This window comes from Phyllostomus hastatus, unplaced genomic scaffold (genome assembly GCF_019186645.2).
Source record: "Phyllostomus hastatus isolate PE091 unplaced genomic scaffold, TTU_PhHast_1.1 phas_scaffold_1674, whole genome shotgun sequence".
NCBI classification, from domain to species: domain Eukaryota; kingdom Metazoa; phylum Chordata; class Mammalia; order Chiroptera; family Phyllostomidae; genus Phyllostomus; species Phyllostomus hastatus.
The window spans coordinates 3,053,162-3,068,738 of NW_025334011.1; the positions used below are offsets into that span (position 1 = coordinate 3,053,162).

Genomic DNA, 15,577 nt, shown 5'->3' on the forward strand with positions numbered 1-15,577 from the left:
TTCAGATGTGGTCAGGCAAGACTGAATGACAAACTGCATGATAATATGTGAAATGATGTGGAAAAGGGAGGAAATCATTTGCATAAAACAAGAAATTCACGTTGCCTTAACTGCCAGTAATCTCCAACCATAAAAATTAGGTGAATAAGCATGACAAAAGTATGGACTGGCTTAAGGGGATAGAATGACATTTGGAGCTGGGGGATTCAAAAAAGTGCAGGAGATAGGAGATGTTCTAACCAGTTTGAACTACAACTTCATCTGACATCTTTGCAAGAGAATGGCACTGGCCATAAAGGAAGGATGCTTATTAAATCTCTCTAACATAGGGATGTCATAGTCATCAATTAGAAAGAGAGAAAAAATGCTGTTAAGAAGCCAAAGCAAGACTTGGTGCACATCAAATACAAATTTTAGCATAAGACTGATTCTGTTTGCGATGATTTTAAAAATATTATTTAAGAGTTCTTTAGAAGTCCTTGGATTTAATTTATTGCAATGTGCTAGACAGATATTAATTTGCAGTGGTACAATACAGGTAACATTTTACAGAGCTTCTCTTTTCAAATCAAGATGGGATAATTATGATAATTTCTTCATAGGGTTGTTGTATGGGTTAAATGAAGTAATTCATGTCAACGGGTCTAGAACAATCTGACATTTAATAAGCACTACATTTATGTTCACACACACACACACACACACACACACACACACACACTTTGGAAAGAAGCAAACATACGTGAACAAAAAACACCTGGTTTATGCTAAGCCTACAAAAGGCACCTGGGAAAAAGAGCAAGGGACCCGGAAACAGATAACCCGGTGTCCAATTCCAGGTAAATGATTTCTTAATCTTTTTGAGACTTTCTCTTTCTCAGTGAATTAGAAATAATAACAATACCTATTTCCTAGAGCTATGAGGAATTTATTTAGATAACATGCAAATTGTTCAGCAAAGAGCCTGGCGCCTGGTGATAGCTCACAAAAGGAGAGATTTTATTATCAAAAAGTATACATGAAAGGATCCTGCAGTCTCCTAGCCCTTTGTGTGGTCAAACTACCATGTGATGTCAAGCAGTGTGTGTTCCCAGGCACAGTAAGAGAGTATACATTGGTGTGGTTTTCTTAAGGAGTTTTTCCAAAGCAAAGCTGAGGAAGTAAATAAATGAGGTCCAGACCAAAAATAGAAAAATTGTGCCCATTTCTGGTTCATTCTGAGGTTGGGCTTACAGTCAAGAAGGAGCCAGGCTGGTATGAACTCACAGAGATGACTTCTTTCTCTTACAATCATGTATGAAGAAGGTCCCCTATGTTCCACAGCCTTCAGTGGTAGCCCCACCTCAGATCCTGAAGGGAGCTGAAAGTGGATACAGATCCATCCAGCAACACAACTGAAGAGCATCACTCAGGAAATTTCCTTTGGTTGTGTCAAAGGTCACACTTATTTGGTGTATACACTCAGCTCACGTAGACAAAAATTTTTGAAGGGTTTGATAGGTGAACTCGTGTCATCTAGAAGAAGAGAAGAAATTAAGACTTGGTCACTCTCAGAGTGGAGAGATCAGTTACAAGTTCTCTTGCCAATGACTAGCAGGAAATCTTCAGAAAAGCAACAACTGCACTTGGTGAAATGTTTGATACAACTGGCTCTACCCTTTACCACTGCAGTGAGAAATCTCCCTTTCCTCTCCTTCCCTTACGTCCCTCAAAATCATGCCCTGACATAAAAAGGCAACATAGCCAGGGGTAACTTGAACCACAGACACCAGGAAAATCTGTGGAATCTTTTTTGAGATTTTTCTCATTAAAATCATCCAGATTCAGAATATTACCAGAGTGAACATTTATAAAATCCCAGAAATGAGACAGTTTTTACTAAAGGCATTTTTGCAAAATCTATTATGGTTAAAGTATTATAATGTGCTTTATCAGCAATTCAATTTTACTTTTAGGAATAATAGGTGGATAGAGAAAGTCTTTATTCTGAAAATCAAGATGTTTATAGCATTGTGTAATATTTTTGTACTTTTAGGACAAAGCAGAAAGAACCTATGACTATTTTGTCTAAAACCAAACATTCTGAAATAATTCTAATGGTCTTAGGTCAGACTTGAAACGATAATTTTTGAATTTACTATTCATACTGCACAATGATCTTTTAAGAGGTTCTATCTAACATGGTGACATGAAGGTGGCCACAAATTTTAATGGAAGAATTCAAAATATAAATACCAAGTTGCTGCCTGAGGCTGCTCATTCTGAGCCGCTGTAAATTTTATACATGTTTAGGGATACCATTAAACCTCATTTAATTCCAATCATAGCTAATATATTCATCATATTAGGCTGTTAGGCCTCAATTCAGTTAGAATTAGTCTTTGGATAGAAGAGTTTGCATTTCTTTCCACTCAAAGAACCCTGGTTTGATAAAGAACTCAGATTATTTTATTTTGCTTTGCCAAACATTTCACACTTGGCATAACATTTATCTTTGTTTGGGCAAAATAAGCACCATGGCATTTAGAAGAAAAGGGAACAAGCAAACTAGGGAGGGACGTAGTAGAATCTAGACCAGTGGTTTCCAAAGTGTGATGTGGGGACCCTTAGGAGGCCCTGACACCCTTTCAGGGTGTTCGTAAGGTTGCAACATTTGGCAATATTAAGATGTTATTTGCCTTCCTGCCCCCTGATTCTCTCAGAGTACATAATGGAGTTTTTCAGAGACCACATGATTATGACGATCTCATTGTTCTGATGGCTAATGGAATATAAGTTGGTATTTACATGTTTCTGTTTAAAATTCTGATAAAATAAATATTATTAGTTATAATTCATATTTTTAAGAAAACTCTTGGCTATCCTCAGTAAATTTTAAGCATTTTAAGGATCTCAAGAACAAAAAGTTACTAGTCTAGAGTAGTACTGTCCTAAGGAATTTCCTGTGGTAATGGAAATGTTCTATAAGTCTGCACTGTCTTGTACAGAAGCTGTTAGGCACATGTGACTGCTAAACACCTAAGATGTGGCTGGTGGCTAATGTTGCTAAGGAATTAATTTTTTAATGTTTATTTAATGTAAATTAAAATGTGAAGAGCCACTGTGGGTGGTGGCTCCCACACTGGGCAGTGCAGACCTAGACTCTCTGTGCCCTGACTCCTGATTCAATGTTTCTCCTGATCTTTTCTTATACTAGTTATTTTATACTTAGAAAGATCTTTTCCCCTGCTCACTATTAAACTCTTGGCTTGGCCTATGTGGTGTGTGAAGGGTTTGTTTACAACAAACATGCAATAAGAGAATTATTATTAGCTCTGAAATATGAATAAATTTCAGATCAATTTTTTTATTCAAAACAAAAAAGAAAATAATTTTTAAAATCTTGTGGTTGTCTCTCTGGAAGTTACATAGAATTCAGAACAATGTTTCTTTATGCCACATCTTGAATAAACTACACAGGCTTTAGAGCAGGGGCATCCAACCCATGACCCGTGGGCCACATGTGGCCCAGGATGGCTATGAATGTGGCCAAACACAAAATTTACTTAAAACATTATGAGATTTTTTGTGGTTACATTTCACAATGTTATGTAAAATACATGTACATATGCCCTCGCTATTTGTAAGCATGCATGGCTTCAGTTTTATGGTGGTGTGAGGTGGCCAGTGTGTCTTCCAAGCACAGACAGTAGAATTGACACCATCAGAAATTATGTACGCTTATGGTGACTTAGCTAGGCAGTGATTATCAACAATATTTCAACCTACCATTGCAATGTTTAGTGTTTAATGTTATTTAGAAGTCAGGTAAGCATTCTTACTTGATTGTGAAAGGTACTTCTATACCTCAGCGGTGCCTGCCATGCTTTACAATAAGCCGTTTGCCTCACCCTGCATCAGAAGCCGAGAGGGCTGTAGAAGGGTCCAAACCTTGCTTTCTGTTTTTCTGTTAATTAATTTTCATAATACAAGTAAATAAAGTCCCTTTCTATTATTATTTTTTAAGTCCCAGCATGGCTTCTAAACATCTCAAAAGATAAAAGAACGCCCCCTCCCTGAAAGAAAAATTATGAATGAAGGAAGATTGTTCAATGAAAAGTGGACAGATCACTACTTTTTTGTCATGGCAACTATTAGGGAAGTCTGCTTAATTTGTAGGGAATTTGTGTGAGTTTTCAAAGACAATAATTTGAAAAAGGCATTACATGCAAAAGCATGCCGCCAAATTCAGTGCTTTTGAAGTATTGTGTTGTAAAGACAAGATGGTGGAATTGAAAAAAGTCTGTGTTCTCAACAAAAGTTTTTTCAAATAGTTACAATTTGGGCAGACTCCATTGTAAAAGCTAGTTATATAGTCACATATTTCATAGCAAAACATCAAAACCATTTACTGCTGGTGAGTATATTAAGCAACATATAGAAGGTGTGGCAGATATAATTTGCCCTGAAAAAAAGGGGGCTATTTCTAAAATCAGTTTTTCTCACCAGACTATAGTCAGGCAAATTGAAGAAACTGGAAAATCTATCGAAAGAAGTTTAGAAAGTAAAGCTGCTAATTTTTTTTTTAAGATTTTATTTATTTATTTTTAGGGAGGGAAAGGGGGCGTAGAGAGAGAGAGAGAGACATCAATGTGCGGTTGCTGGGGGTTATGGCCTGCAACCCAGGAATGTACCCTGGCTGGGAATCGAACCTGGGACACTAAAGCTGCTAATTTTTAACTTTATGCTTTGAGGATGGATGATAACACTGATGCTACGGATTTGGTTCAACTTGCCATTTTTATTAAAGGTATTAATGATGAACACAATGCCATTAAAGAAATGGCTTCTTTAATGCCATTAAAAGACACAACTAAATCAACAGATTTATATGAACCATAAAAAATATGTTAAAGCGATTTTCTTTGTCCATTGTCAACATATCTGGTATAGTGACTGATGGTGCCCTGGTGATAGTAGGTAAAAGAGAAGGACTTGTAAAATTAATAGGAGATGATGCAATTGCAGCCCAAAAGTCATCATTGCATCATACATCAAGAAAATGTATGCACAAAAGCATTAAAAATGGATAACATCATACAAATCATCATCAAGACTGAATTTCGTAAGAGCCAAGGGACTGAATCATCGCCAATTCCAGGAATTCCTTAAAAGTATGGATGGTGACTATGGCAACATCATTTACTTTTCAAAAGTAAGATGGTGAAGTAGAAGCCAAATGTTGAAAAGATTTTTGATTTGTAACATGTTATCAAGTTGTTTATGGTATCAAAAAACAAATTTGTGCTGAAACTTGATGATAAAAACTGGCTTACAGATTTAGTATTTTTTAACCACTCAGTTAAATGAGTTAAACACACGCTTTTCAAGGTGAAACCCAACTTACCAATACCATGTTTCAAACCATAACAGTGTTCCAAATGAAACTGAAATTATGGCAAGCTCAAATTAAGGCAAACAATTTTATGCATTTCAACACATTGGCTAAAAACAGTCTTGTGAACAGGGAAAAATATGCAGCCTTGCTTTTTTATTTGATGCAAGTATTTGAAAACGGATTTCAGAGATGCCAAAACGTTGATCACCCCTGCTTTAGAGAACAGTTTTTCAATGATAAACGGTATCGCTGTTGCAGTCACACACAGACAAGAGGGTAAGCGTTGCAGTTATGTAGGAAGGTGAGCTGGGCATTAAGGCCTGTTATTATTATAACTGGCCTGCTGTGGTCTGGTCATAATTCACTAGGATTTGAATCTCAATTAGTATAATCATGGATTTTTCAATTAGGGCTGCCTGGTGCTATGTACCTGACTCATGCTAACCACACTGTCTAGAGATACAGGAGAATGGAGCACAGTCCCTACTTGAAAATATAAGCTTTGAATTGTGCAGCCCTGCATGAGTGGTGGAAGCTTGCTAAACCTGCTTTATCCTAGAAAAATGGGGCAATTGTATTATTATTAAGTGCTTTCTCTATATGTTGTTGAGAAACTTAAATGAAGTGCTGTATCTAAAACAGTTAACTCTTACAAATTCTCAACATTCAATGGCAATGATTTTCCAAACTATTACTATGAGCTGTATTTACTTAATAAATCTTTACTGAATGTCAGGTCAGAGCCAGACAGTGTGTCAATGCCAAGGAATAAGCACTCGTGATCCCTGAACTCGTGGAGCTTACAATCCAGTGAGGGAGAGAAACAAATAACCACAAAAGTGAAAAATAGTTCTAGATGGTGCTGAGATTTCTAAGAGAAAAAAGCTGGGTCATACATTAGGATGTACAAGGAAAAACTGTCTAGATCCAGAGGTTTGGAAAGTCTCTCTGAGGAAGGGATATTTAAGCTGAGACCTGAAATACCAGTAGCATTTATTACTAGTTGAAAAGTGCTTCAGGGTGTATTAGTTGGAGATAATGGTTAATAAATGGACTCTAAAATTCAATGACTCACCAGTACAGAAGTTTATTTCTTTGTCACTTAACAGCCCCAGGTCATTAGTCAGGCTCTGCTCAGTCAAGTCACGGAGAGGCCAGGCTGAAAGGGCAGGTCTGTTGTCCTCACCTGCGGACTTCTTTAGTTGTTCCATTGTCACCATTTCCAACCAGCAAGGGGATGGACATCTAGGAAGGATTTTAAATAGATGACCTGAAGTTGTCCTTATAGAGGAAGGTCAGCGGGATGTTGCCATGGGCTACCATGGACCTGGCCTGCCTTGGTGTGGTCGTCATTCACTAGGACATGGATCTCGATTATAGAAGTCCTAGAACTGTCCTAGAATAGGCTTCTAAAAACTTTGTAAACCGTATCTTCCTTGTGAAGTGGAATAATGATAGAATTAGTGACTTCTCTATATGTTGTTAAAAGGGTTAAATGAGATAATCATTTTCACTTGTATCCATTCGGTTTTGTAATACCGCTACACCTTGATGAAAGGGAAAGTAGGAAATGTAGTTTCTCACTAGACAGTTATATTCTGAGTGAAAGGGAAAACAAATCACGGTTTCCCCTGAGTGCCTAACACACAGGCAGAGGAAACTGAAAACATAAAGCCCTACCATGGGAAAGAGCTTGGCATGCTAAAGCAATTTAATGGAGACTAGGATGGCTTGGGGAAAGTACTATGATATAGGCCTAAATGCCAGGATTAATTTCTTTCCTGAGGAGTTTGTGGATAATGAAACAGTTTAGGTGGCTCTCTGTGACTCAGAACATGGGTGTGAGATGACAGATGGGGCATGGAAGGAAGATGGAGAGCATTTGGACAGAGCAAAGTGCAAAAGCAAAAGCAAGGAACCGGGAAATATACATGGCGTGTCCTAAGAGAGAAGAGCAGTGACTTAAAACATTATCAGAATGAGAGTTTTCCTCTGCTACTCTTAAATATACCTCAAAGGGAAATGGTACACTGTTGGACATTCAGTTAGAAAAGAATTATAACAAGAAGATCATAGAGTCTAGATCTAATGTCAATTTCTTGAGTTATGTTCAAAAAAGCCTTGAAAAACATGCTCTCTATCTTTATGAAGGGCCAAGTTTATTTATCTTCCCTACTAAGCACAACTGTTCATCAACGCCTTATTGAACGACTGTTTGGCTTTATCAAAACAGAAAATATTGCTGCGCTCTTTGTTAAACATGCAGCAATGCAGAAATAATTTTTATTTTACTATGAGATTTAATGTACTTCAATAACACTTAGAACTTCCTGCTTTCCCCTCAAAATTAAACATGGATTCCATACTTTCATTTACTTATTTGTACATTTATTCATTTAGTCATATTCATTAACAATTCCTACAGTTAAGAAAGATTGATTTATATAACATGCAAAGTGTTCAGCAGAGAGCCTAGTGATAGCTCCCAAAAGAAAAGATTTTATTTTCAAAATGTGTTCACGGAAGGAGCTTCAGTCCCACAACTCTTTACCCCTGATGACTCTCAGCCCTTGAGATGTAACTGATACAGTGCAAAGAGCATTGACATTGAAATCACACAAACTAGAAATGCATTCTTGTTCTGTCATTTAAAACAGTGAGAATGAGGGCATTTTTCTAAAACCAGGCCCACTTTGTTTCTGCCTAAGATAATTAGAATACTTCCCACTTGAGGGCTGCTGTGAAGATCATATAAAATAATTTACACAGGGTAGCCAGGCTGGTACACAGTAAGCATGTAGTAGCATTTGCACACACCCCCATCATTTTTGGGCTCCCTGTCAGACCTGCTCTGAGAGATGAGAGTCACACACCTTGACTTTAGCCTGGGCATATGTAGTCTCAAAGACAATGCTGGTGAGAAGCCAGGCAGGAGAAGAGGCACTGGTTTGCATCATGAGTTCTGGATTTCAGAAAAGGGCAAACGTCGAACCAAACTAATATGATCCCTTCACTTGCCAGACCCCTTGCTATCTGACTCCCACTAACACCTAACAGAAATTAGCCACAGACTGCCAATGGGCAGTGAGTCATTGTGCAATGTTCTCTGCTGAATAAAGCATGAAAAGTAAGGCAAAAAGGAAGGGCCAACAGACAGGACAGTGGAGGGGGTGGAGAGGGTGAAAGCATAAGGGGTGATCTTAATGAATTGGGGTAAGTACACAGCACATATATTAATTTAGAGGGAAATGTTTTCACCCCCATGAAAACACATGGAATTAGACCACCTAAATAAAGAAACTTAAAAAAAATATCTGGGAGGTGTTGTGGACAGAGGTTAAGAAAACTAGTTTAGGAATACTGGTTGTTAAGTTCAAACCCTGGCTCTATCACTTGTGAGAAGTACAGCCTTGGGCAAGTTATTAGAAGTTTCTGAGCTGCAGTTTCCTTAGTAGTTCCTAAATCATTACGTTAATGTAGTACTTAAATGTATTATAATCCACACAAGGCAGGTGAACTAGTCTTGGCACATGGCACATATTCAAAAATAATAGATTTTGTAATTATGATTTAAGATTTTAGCTGAGCTAACACAGCCCAAAATTTGGAAAGCAGAGATAATTATCTACCATTTGTAGGTGGTTCCGATGACAAATAAGATGAATTAGTAACCTTCCCTGCAGCCTGAATGACTTTCATTTCTTAGATTTGGTCAGTATATAATACTCTCCTAAAATGAACTTCCTACCAGATTCTATCTTCTTTTCCCATTTTTTTAAAAAACAGAAACCTACCTAGTTTGATTGGGATCCTTTTTTTAAGATTTTATTTATTTATTTTTAGAGGGAAGGGAGGGAGAAAGAGAGAGAGAGAGAAACATCAATGTGCAGTTGCTGGGGGTCATGGCCTGCAACCCAGGCATGTACCCTGACTGGGAATCGAACCTGCGACACTTTGGTTCACAGCTCGCGCTCAATCCACTGAGCTATGCCAGCCAGGGCTCTTTTCTCATTTTTAAAAAACTGTATTTCTATAATCTTCTGATATATGGCACGTCTCCATTTCTTGAGAAACTGCTTTTATTTAAAATTTTTATCAAATGACTTGCTACTCAAGAACTTTCATGCTAGGCTATTGCTCATAGATCTTTTATCTAGTCATTACCACTCCTTCCTGTGGTTTGGATCTTACTGCCTTTCCTTCTTACTCAGTGCAATCCTTATAATGTTGCTAATACCCCTTGGAGGCAACAAAGCCCTTTTCACCTTCTAGCTTCATGAAAGCATTCTCTTCACCTGGAAAGTACCCTCCTGCCTTCCACCTAGCATTTTTCAAGCACAGATTTTGTGCCTAGAGTTTTGCTGGGTACTCTGAGTCTACCAAGGCAAAATATGGGTCTTGCCTTTGCACAGTTTAGGATCTAATAAAAGACACAAACCTCATATACATGAAACAAGTGGAGAACAAAGTCAAAGCAGTTAGGAAAACAAAGAGGATGATATGATAAACAGTGGTTATGAGCTCACCAGAGAAATGAGAATAGATACACAGTATATTGTTTTCTTGGAAACAGTGGTCACTACAGCTGGAAAGGGGAGGAGAGGCGGTGAAGAAATATTTCTGTTAGCTAGATGGCTGGCGGACAGCAGCACAGCTTGGGGCTTTATACCATTTGATCTACTGCAGCCCCTCTTGCCACATAATGTACTTCCCTCTGTAGACACATTATAAACAGCACTCAGTTTCCCACATAGTTTACACAGGGTGATTAAATCCAAAGAGCAGCCGAACCAAGGAGTACAGGAGTACACTAATAACTAACATTTTGCAGGATATTGCAGTGCCAAAGAGCGTCTGCTAACCTTGCCTTACTTCATGCTCATAACTAACTACCCTATGAGAGTCATTATTATTTCCATTTTCAAATGAGTAAAATGATGTTAATAGAAATTAAGTGAATTTCCTAAGGCCATGAATTTAGCCCATAACCATTGCTGGTGGATATTTCCATGTTCTGTTCCCCAAACCTGTGCTACACTATGTTGCTTCACATTTAGGAGTGAAAACAGTGTAAGGGGAGGGGGGTGTTGAGGCTGCCAAAACAAGGGTTATTCAGTGAAGTGATCCATCTTTTAGAATATTATTTCTAGAGAAAAACATTTTGATACTAATAAACCACCTTGCATTGGAAAATTTTAGAATAAAACCTATTTATGTAAGTTGGAAACTGATGACACAAAACACAAACTTGGACCTGCAGCTTAATACATTATCCAATTTCTCTGTCAGGCAAAAATAAATGAATTTCCTTTTTCAGTATATTTTTCATGTACTGGTTTACTAGATCCTTAGAGATCTATTAATACAGGTCTCTCTTTTTCTTTCACATTAGAATAATAGTTCTCATACTAGAAATGAAAGGATTCTCTCTATCACTAATAGCATGCTTCTTTGATAAGCTGTATAATGCATTAGTTTCCAAGGAACTTTCTGCTTTAAAATCTCATTACAAAATGGTCTTTATAATATATTTTACTTAGTCTATTTGGTTTTACATTAAAATAAATTCTACACTTGATTCCATTTTATATTCTAGTTTTTCTTATCTGTGGTCAAGTTTTTGGTCATAGACAATCAATCCACATTTGTTTTAGTGAATTCTCAAGCCTTCCAGGCCCTTGGCTACCTGTTTCTGAAGCAGCTAGTCAGCACTCTGTCTTGTTCCCCAATGATGGGTGCCCCACCAGGACACTTTCTTTCCAAGAAATTTTACTAATAAGTAGAGATAAATGCTAAAATGTATATTTTAGAAAGACAATTACCTTTTCCATGGAAATCTGTAAACATATGGTTGACAGAATGAGTCTGTAATTTTCTTGTCTTCGAAAATGGATAATCTAAGAGATATGTTGTCACTAATTAATGTTTTTGCAAGGCTTTGTTCTCTGTTAGGGTCAGCCAACATTTTAGAATGATTTTAACTGTTATATGCTACAATATCAGAACTATTTTTCCATTGTTTAAAAACTTTATAAAATGAATATTAAAAATACATGTAATTAAAAATAAATTTTAAAAAATGAAGCAATATTAAAACACATGTGCATACATCTAAAGGATGACATGGGTTGTGAGTTGAATAGTGACTTATTTTTATTTTCACCTGTTCTCCAGAGGAACTTGACCTAGATGGATTGCTTTGTAATTTTCCTCATAGCCAGCACTTGCTATGAGAATGTAATTTTCCTCATAATTGACACTTGCTATTGAGAAACAAAAGTTAAAGTAACTTGTCCAAAGATATAAAGTACTTGTCAAGGCTGAAATTAGACCGCAGGTTTTCTTATTCCTATTTCTTAGTCCTGAACTTGATTCACAGGATTCTACTTCCTTTGACCCTTATTTTCATAAGGCTGGAACCAATATCTCATCTAAATGGGCAGCTGTCACAGACAATACAGTTGGTCTTTGATGGTCTCCTGTAGGTTCCCACGGTCGTTTTCTTTGCAACTCAGTGAGCTCTTCCTATACCTTTCATTAAAAAATTGAGATTTGTTTGCCAGCTAACTAATTTGTGTTACCCTATCTTTTGCTTGCAATGTGAATGTAGCACCCAGTATGCTACTGAAAATTGCATCTTATCTCTTCACAGTGGCTTTGTGAAGTGTTGAGTTATGGTGTTGAGACAATTCCCAGTCCTACTTATCTTTAGGATCTTGGCTCCTACTCAGGTCATGACCATGAGACATCTCTGTGCATTGGGAGATTTTCCCTTTCCCTCCTGCCTCAACACAATATGTTACATAACAATTCCAAGCAAAAGCCTGACTGACTACAGAGCCCAGCACTCTGGGCTAGTCAGGGAATTTAGGAAGACATGCAGCTGTCCTCAAATGCAAGGACTGTTTGTTCAGACTCCCTCTTTCCACCCTGCCCTCCCAAACAAAGCCTTCATCCAGCAGAGAAGGTAGGCAATAATAGAACTAGCTTGAACCAGGAGGTAGAATCTACATTTGAATAATATCGTGAGGCAGAAAGACTGTGAAAGCCTAGAGATAAAGACTGGGAATATCCAAGGAGAGCCAGACTTGCTGGGGTAAGTGGCAGCACAGAAACAACTCTGGGTCCAGAAAGCACTAAAGAATTCAAAACCTGTGTTTAAATGGTAGAATAACCTACGTTTGGAAACTAAGTTGTCCTTTAAATGACTGGAAATTCAGAATTATTTGGGGTTAAAGGCCACTACAGAAGAGTAAATAAGGGGTCCACAGGCAGAAAGGATAGACAGGAAGTCTTGTGGGAAGTTCTAAATAGATTTCCCTTCAAAGAAGTCTGAAGTTTTAAAACAAAATCATATCTTTGGCATAGGAATTAAACTTCTAGAAATATATCCTAAAAGAAATCTTAAATAATTGTCTAAGAATTTTAAACACAAAATATCACTGTAATATTTTTATGGTAAAAAATGAGAACAATGTATATTCTTAAAAACAGGGAATTAGTTAAATAAATAACAATTTCCCATGGAAAAAGAAGTCATAATATGCAAGCAATTCATAATATTTTGAATTTTGTATTATGATACATCAATAACAATGTAAAAACTTTGCACCAGCATAATATTCCATATGTACACAAAATTTTAAAACTATAGACAATGATTATTTCTTAGCAGTACAATTATGGGTGACATTTATTTCTCATTATTTTCCAAACTTTCTAAAGATCATGGAAAGTAGTCTAACATAATGTGTAAAAACTCAAGATCTGCATTTGGCTGTCTTGCTTCTCATTTTTACTAGCTTTCCAATTTCATTTATTTGACTAGCCTTGTGATCTTGGGTGTCTTAAGATTTTTTGGGTCTCAGTTTTATCATCTGTGAAAATGGAGTAATAGTAATACCTCTCTCAGAGCTGCTTTAAAGATTAAATGAAATGTAAAACACCTAGAACAATCTTGGCACATAGTTAGCAATTTTAGATATTCATTACCTTTAAATATATATGTGTATTTGCACACATGTGTATGAATACACACACATATATGCACATAAATTTTCAGGTTTTAACACAATAAAAATAAATACAGCTGCCCATTCAGTAAGACAGCTGAGGATTGTTAAAAATCTAATTTAATCATATTTAGTTTACATTGAGAAATATATGGAAAGAAACTGATGAAGGGTAGAGCCATGAGTGCACTCCCTGCCCAAGCAAAGCATGCCTTGACCCTTGAGCTTCACTCATCACTGATCCTCATGGATCACATTTGTCCAGTATTCACCTGATTGCTCAGTACTTTGGAATGAATTGACACCATTAATAATGTTTTCTAAATGTGACATGATTCACCTAGAAATACAAATTTTTCTACAAAGCATTGAATGTGGGAAGCACAATGTTCAAATAAGTTTTTTTTCTATTTGCCTAGGGCTAGAAATACAATCTTTTCTACAAGCTGGCTGCAGAAAGTGAAGAAATAGTAGAAAAATGCATTGACTATAAAGGTGTGGGTTTGTTTCTAGGCTCTCTACTCTGTTTCATTGATTTATGTGTCTGTTTTTGTTCCAGTACATGCTGTTTTGATTACCATAGCCTTATGGTAAAGTTTGATGTGAGGTAGCATGGTTTCTCTAACTTTGTTCTTCTTTCTCAGGATCACTGTTGCTATATGAGGCATTTGTGGTTTCATATTAACTTTTTGAAGTATTTTTTCTAGTTCTGTGAAATATGTCATTGGAATCTTGATAGGAATCACATTGAATCTACACATTGCTTTGGGTAGTATGGGCATTTTAATGATGTTAATTCTTCCTATCCATGAACATGGTATGTGCTTCTACTTATGTGTATCTTCTTCAATTCCTTTCTTCAGTGTCATAATTTTCTGAGTACAGGTCTTTTACATCCTTGGTTAGGTTCATTCCTAGGTATTTGATTCTTTTTGAAGCAATTGTGAGTGGGATCATTTTCTTAATTTCCATTTCTGTTAATTATTGGCATATAAAATGTAGCTGATTTCTGGATATTAATTTTGTATTCTGATACTTTGTTGAATTCATTTATCAGTTCTAGTAGTTTCTTGTTGAAATCTTTGGGATTTTCTATGTACAGTATTGTTTCACCTGCAAATAAAGACAGTTTTACTTCTTCCTTTCCAATTTGAATGCCTTTTATTTCTTCTTCTTGTCTAATTGCTGTGGCTAGGACTTCTAGTACTATGATAAACAAAAGAGGTAAAAGTGGACATCCCTGTCTTGTTTCCCATCTTACAGGGAGCCCTTGTAGCTTTTGCCCATTGAGTATGATTCTGGTTATCATTATGAAACCAGTAGGTTTGTCATAAATGGTCTTCATTATGTTTGAGTGTATTCCCTCTTTTCCCACTCTGCCGCCTTTTGTGACAGTATGAATGGACCTGGAGAACGTTATGCTAAGTGAAATAAGCCAGTTAGAAAAAGACAATTACTGCATGATTTCACTCAAATGTTGAATCTAATGAACAAACTGAACTAATAAGCAAAATAGAGACAGACTCATAGATAGTGAGCAGAATGACAGCTAAGGTGTTGGAGACAGTAGAGGGTGGAGGGATTAAGCACAAAGGAAAAAGGACTCATGAACATGGACAACAATTTGGAGATTGTGTGAGGGGAAGGAAGTATAAGGGGACAAAATGGTAATGGAAGAAGTACAATTACAAAAACAAAAAAAAGTAAAAATAAATGCATTGAATTGAACTTGCATATTTTCCCAGGTCCCTACAAGTTATAGTAAGTCTCTATTTCGAGGTTTTTCTTTGATCTAAAAGGGAGCAAAATGGATTGAAAGAGCCAGTCTCCAAAAGAAAAAAAAACTCCTGAAGAACTAAGCAGTTTCATCTACCTTCTCCATGGTAGTCTCTATCCCTAGGGCTGTGTGCGTTGGTAGAAAAGCATAGATGTAATTTCAGCTCTGGATTTACTAGAGCTGAAGTCAGGTAAATTATTGGATTTCTGGACATTACATTTCCCTTTTGTAAATCAAGATTGCTAATAGACACTTCAATAGAGGTACTGGAAGAATTAATGCAATATTACTCGGGGTAAACTATGTGGTATATACTAGGCATTCACTTAATGGTAGCTCCTGCTGTGCAAGAACCAGGGAACAAAGGAACAAGTAGAGTCTTCCTAATGATAACAAGCACTAACACTTGCC

General features: G+C 36.8%; 1 long non-coding RNA gene across 1 annotated transcript in view; it reads right to left on the reverse strand.

The window, feature by feature from the left end:
• Window positions 1–399: 399 nt before the first annotated feature.
• Window positions 400–15,577, reverse strand: part of LOC123831259 — a 29,708-nt gene continuing 14,530 nt past the window's right edge. Inside the window, exons 3-4 of the long non-coding RNA XR_006787879.1 lie at window positions 6,453–6,622; window positions 400–1,515 (exon numbers count right to left, since the gene is read on the reverse strand). This is a non-coding gene — a long non-coding RNA (uncharacterized LOC123831259). The remainder of the gene's footprint in view (window positions 1,516–6,452; window positions 6,623–15,577) is intronic.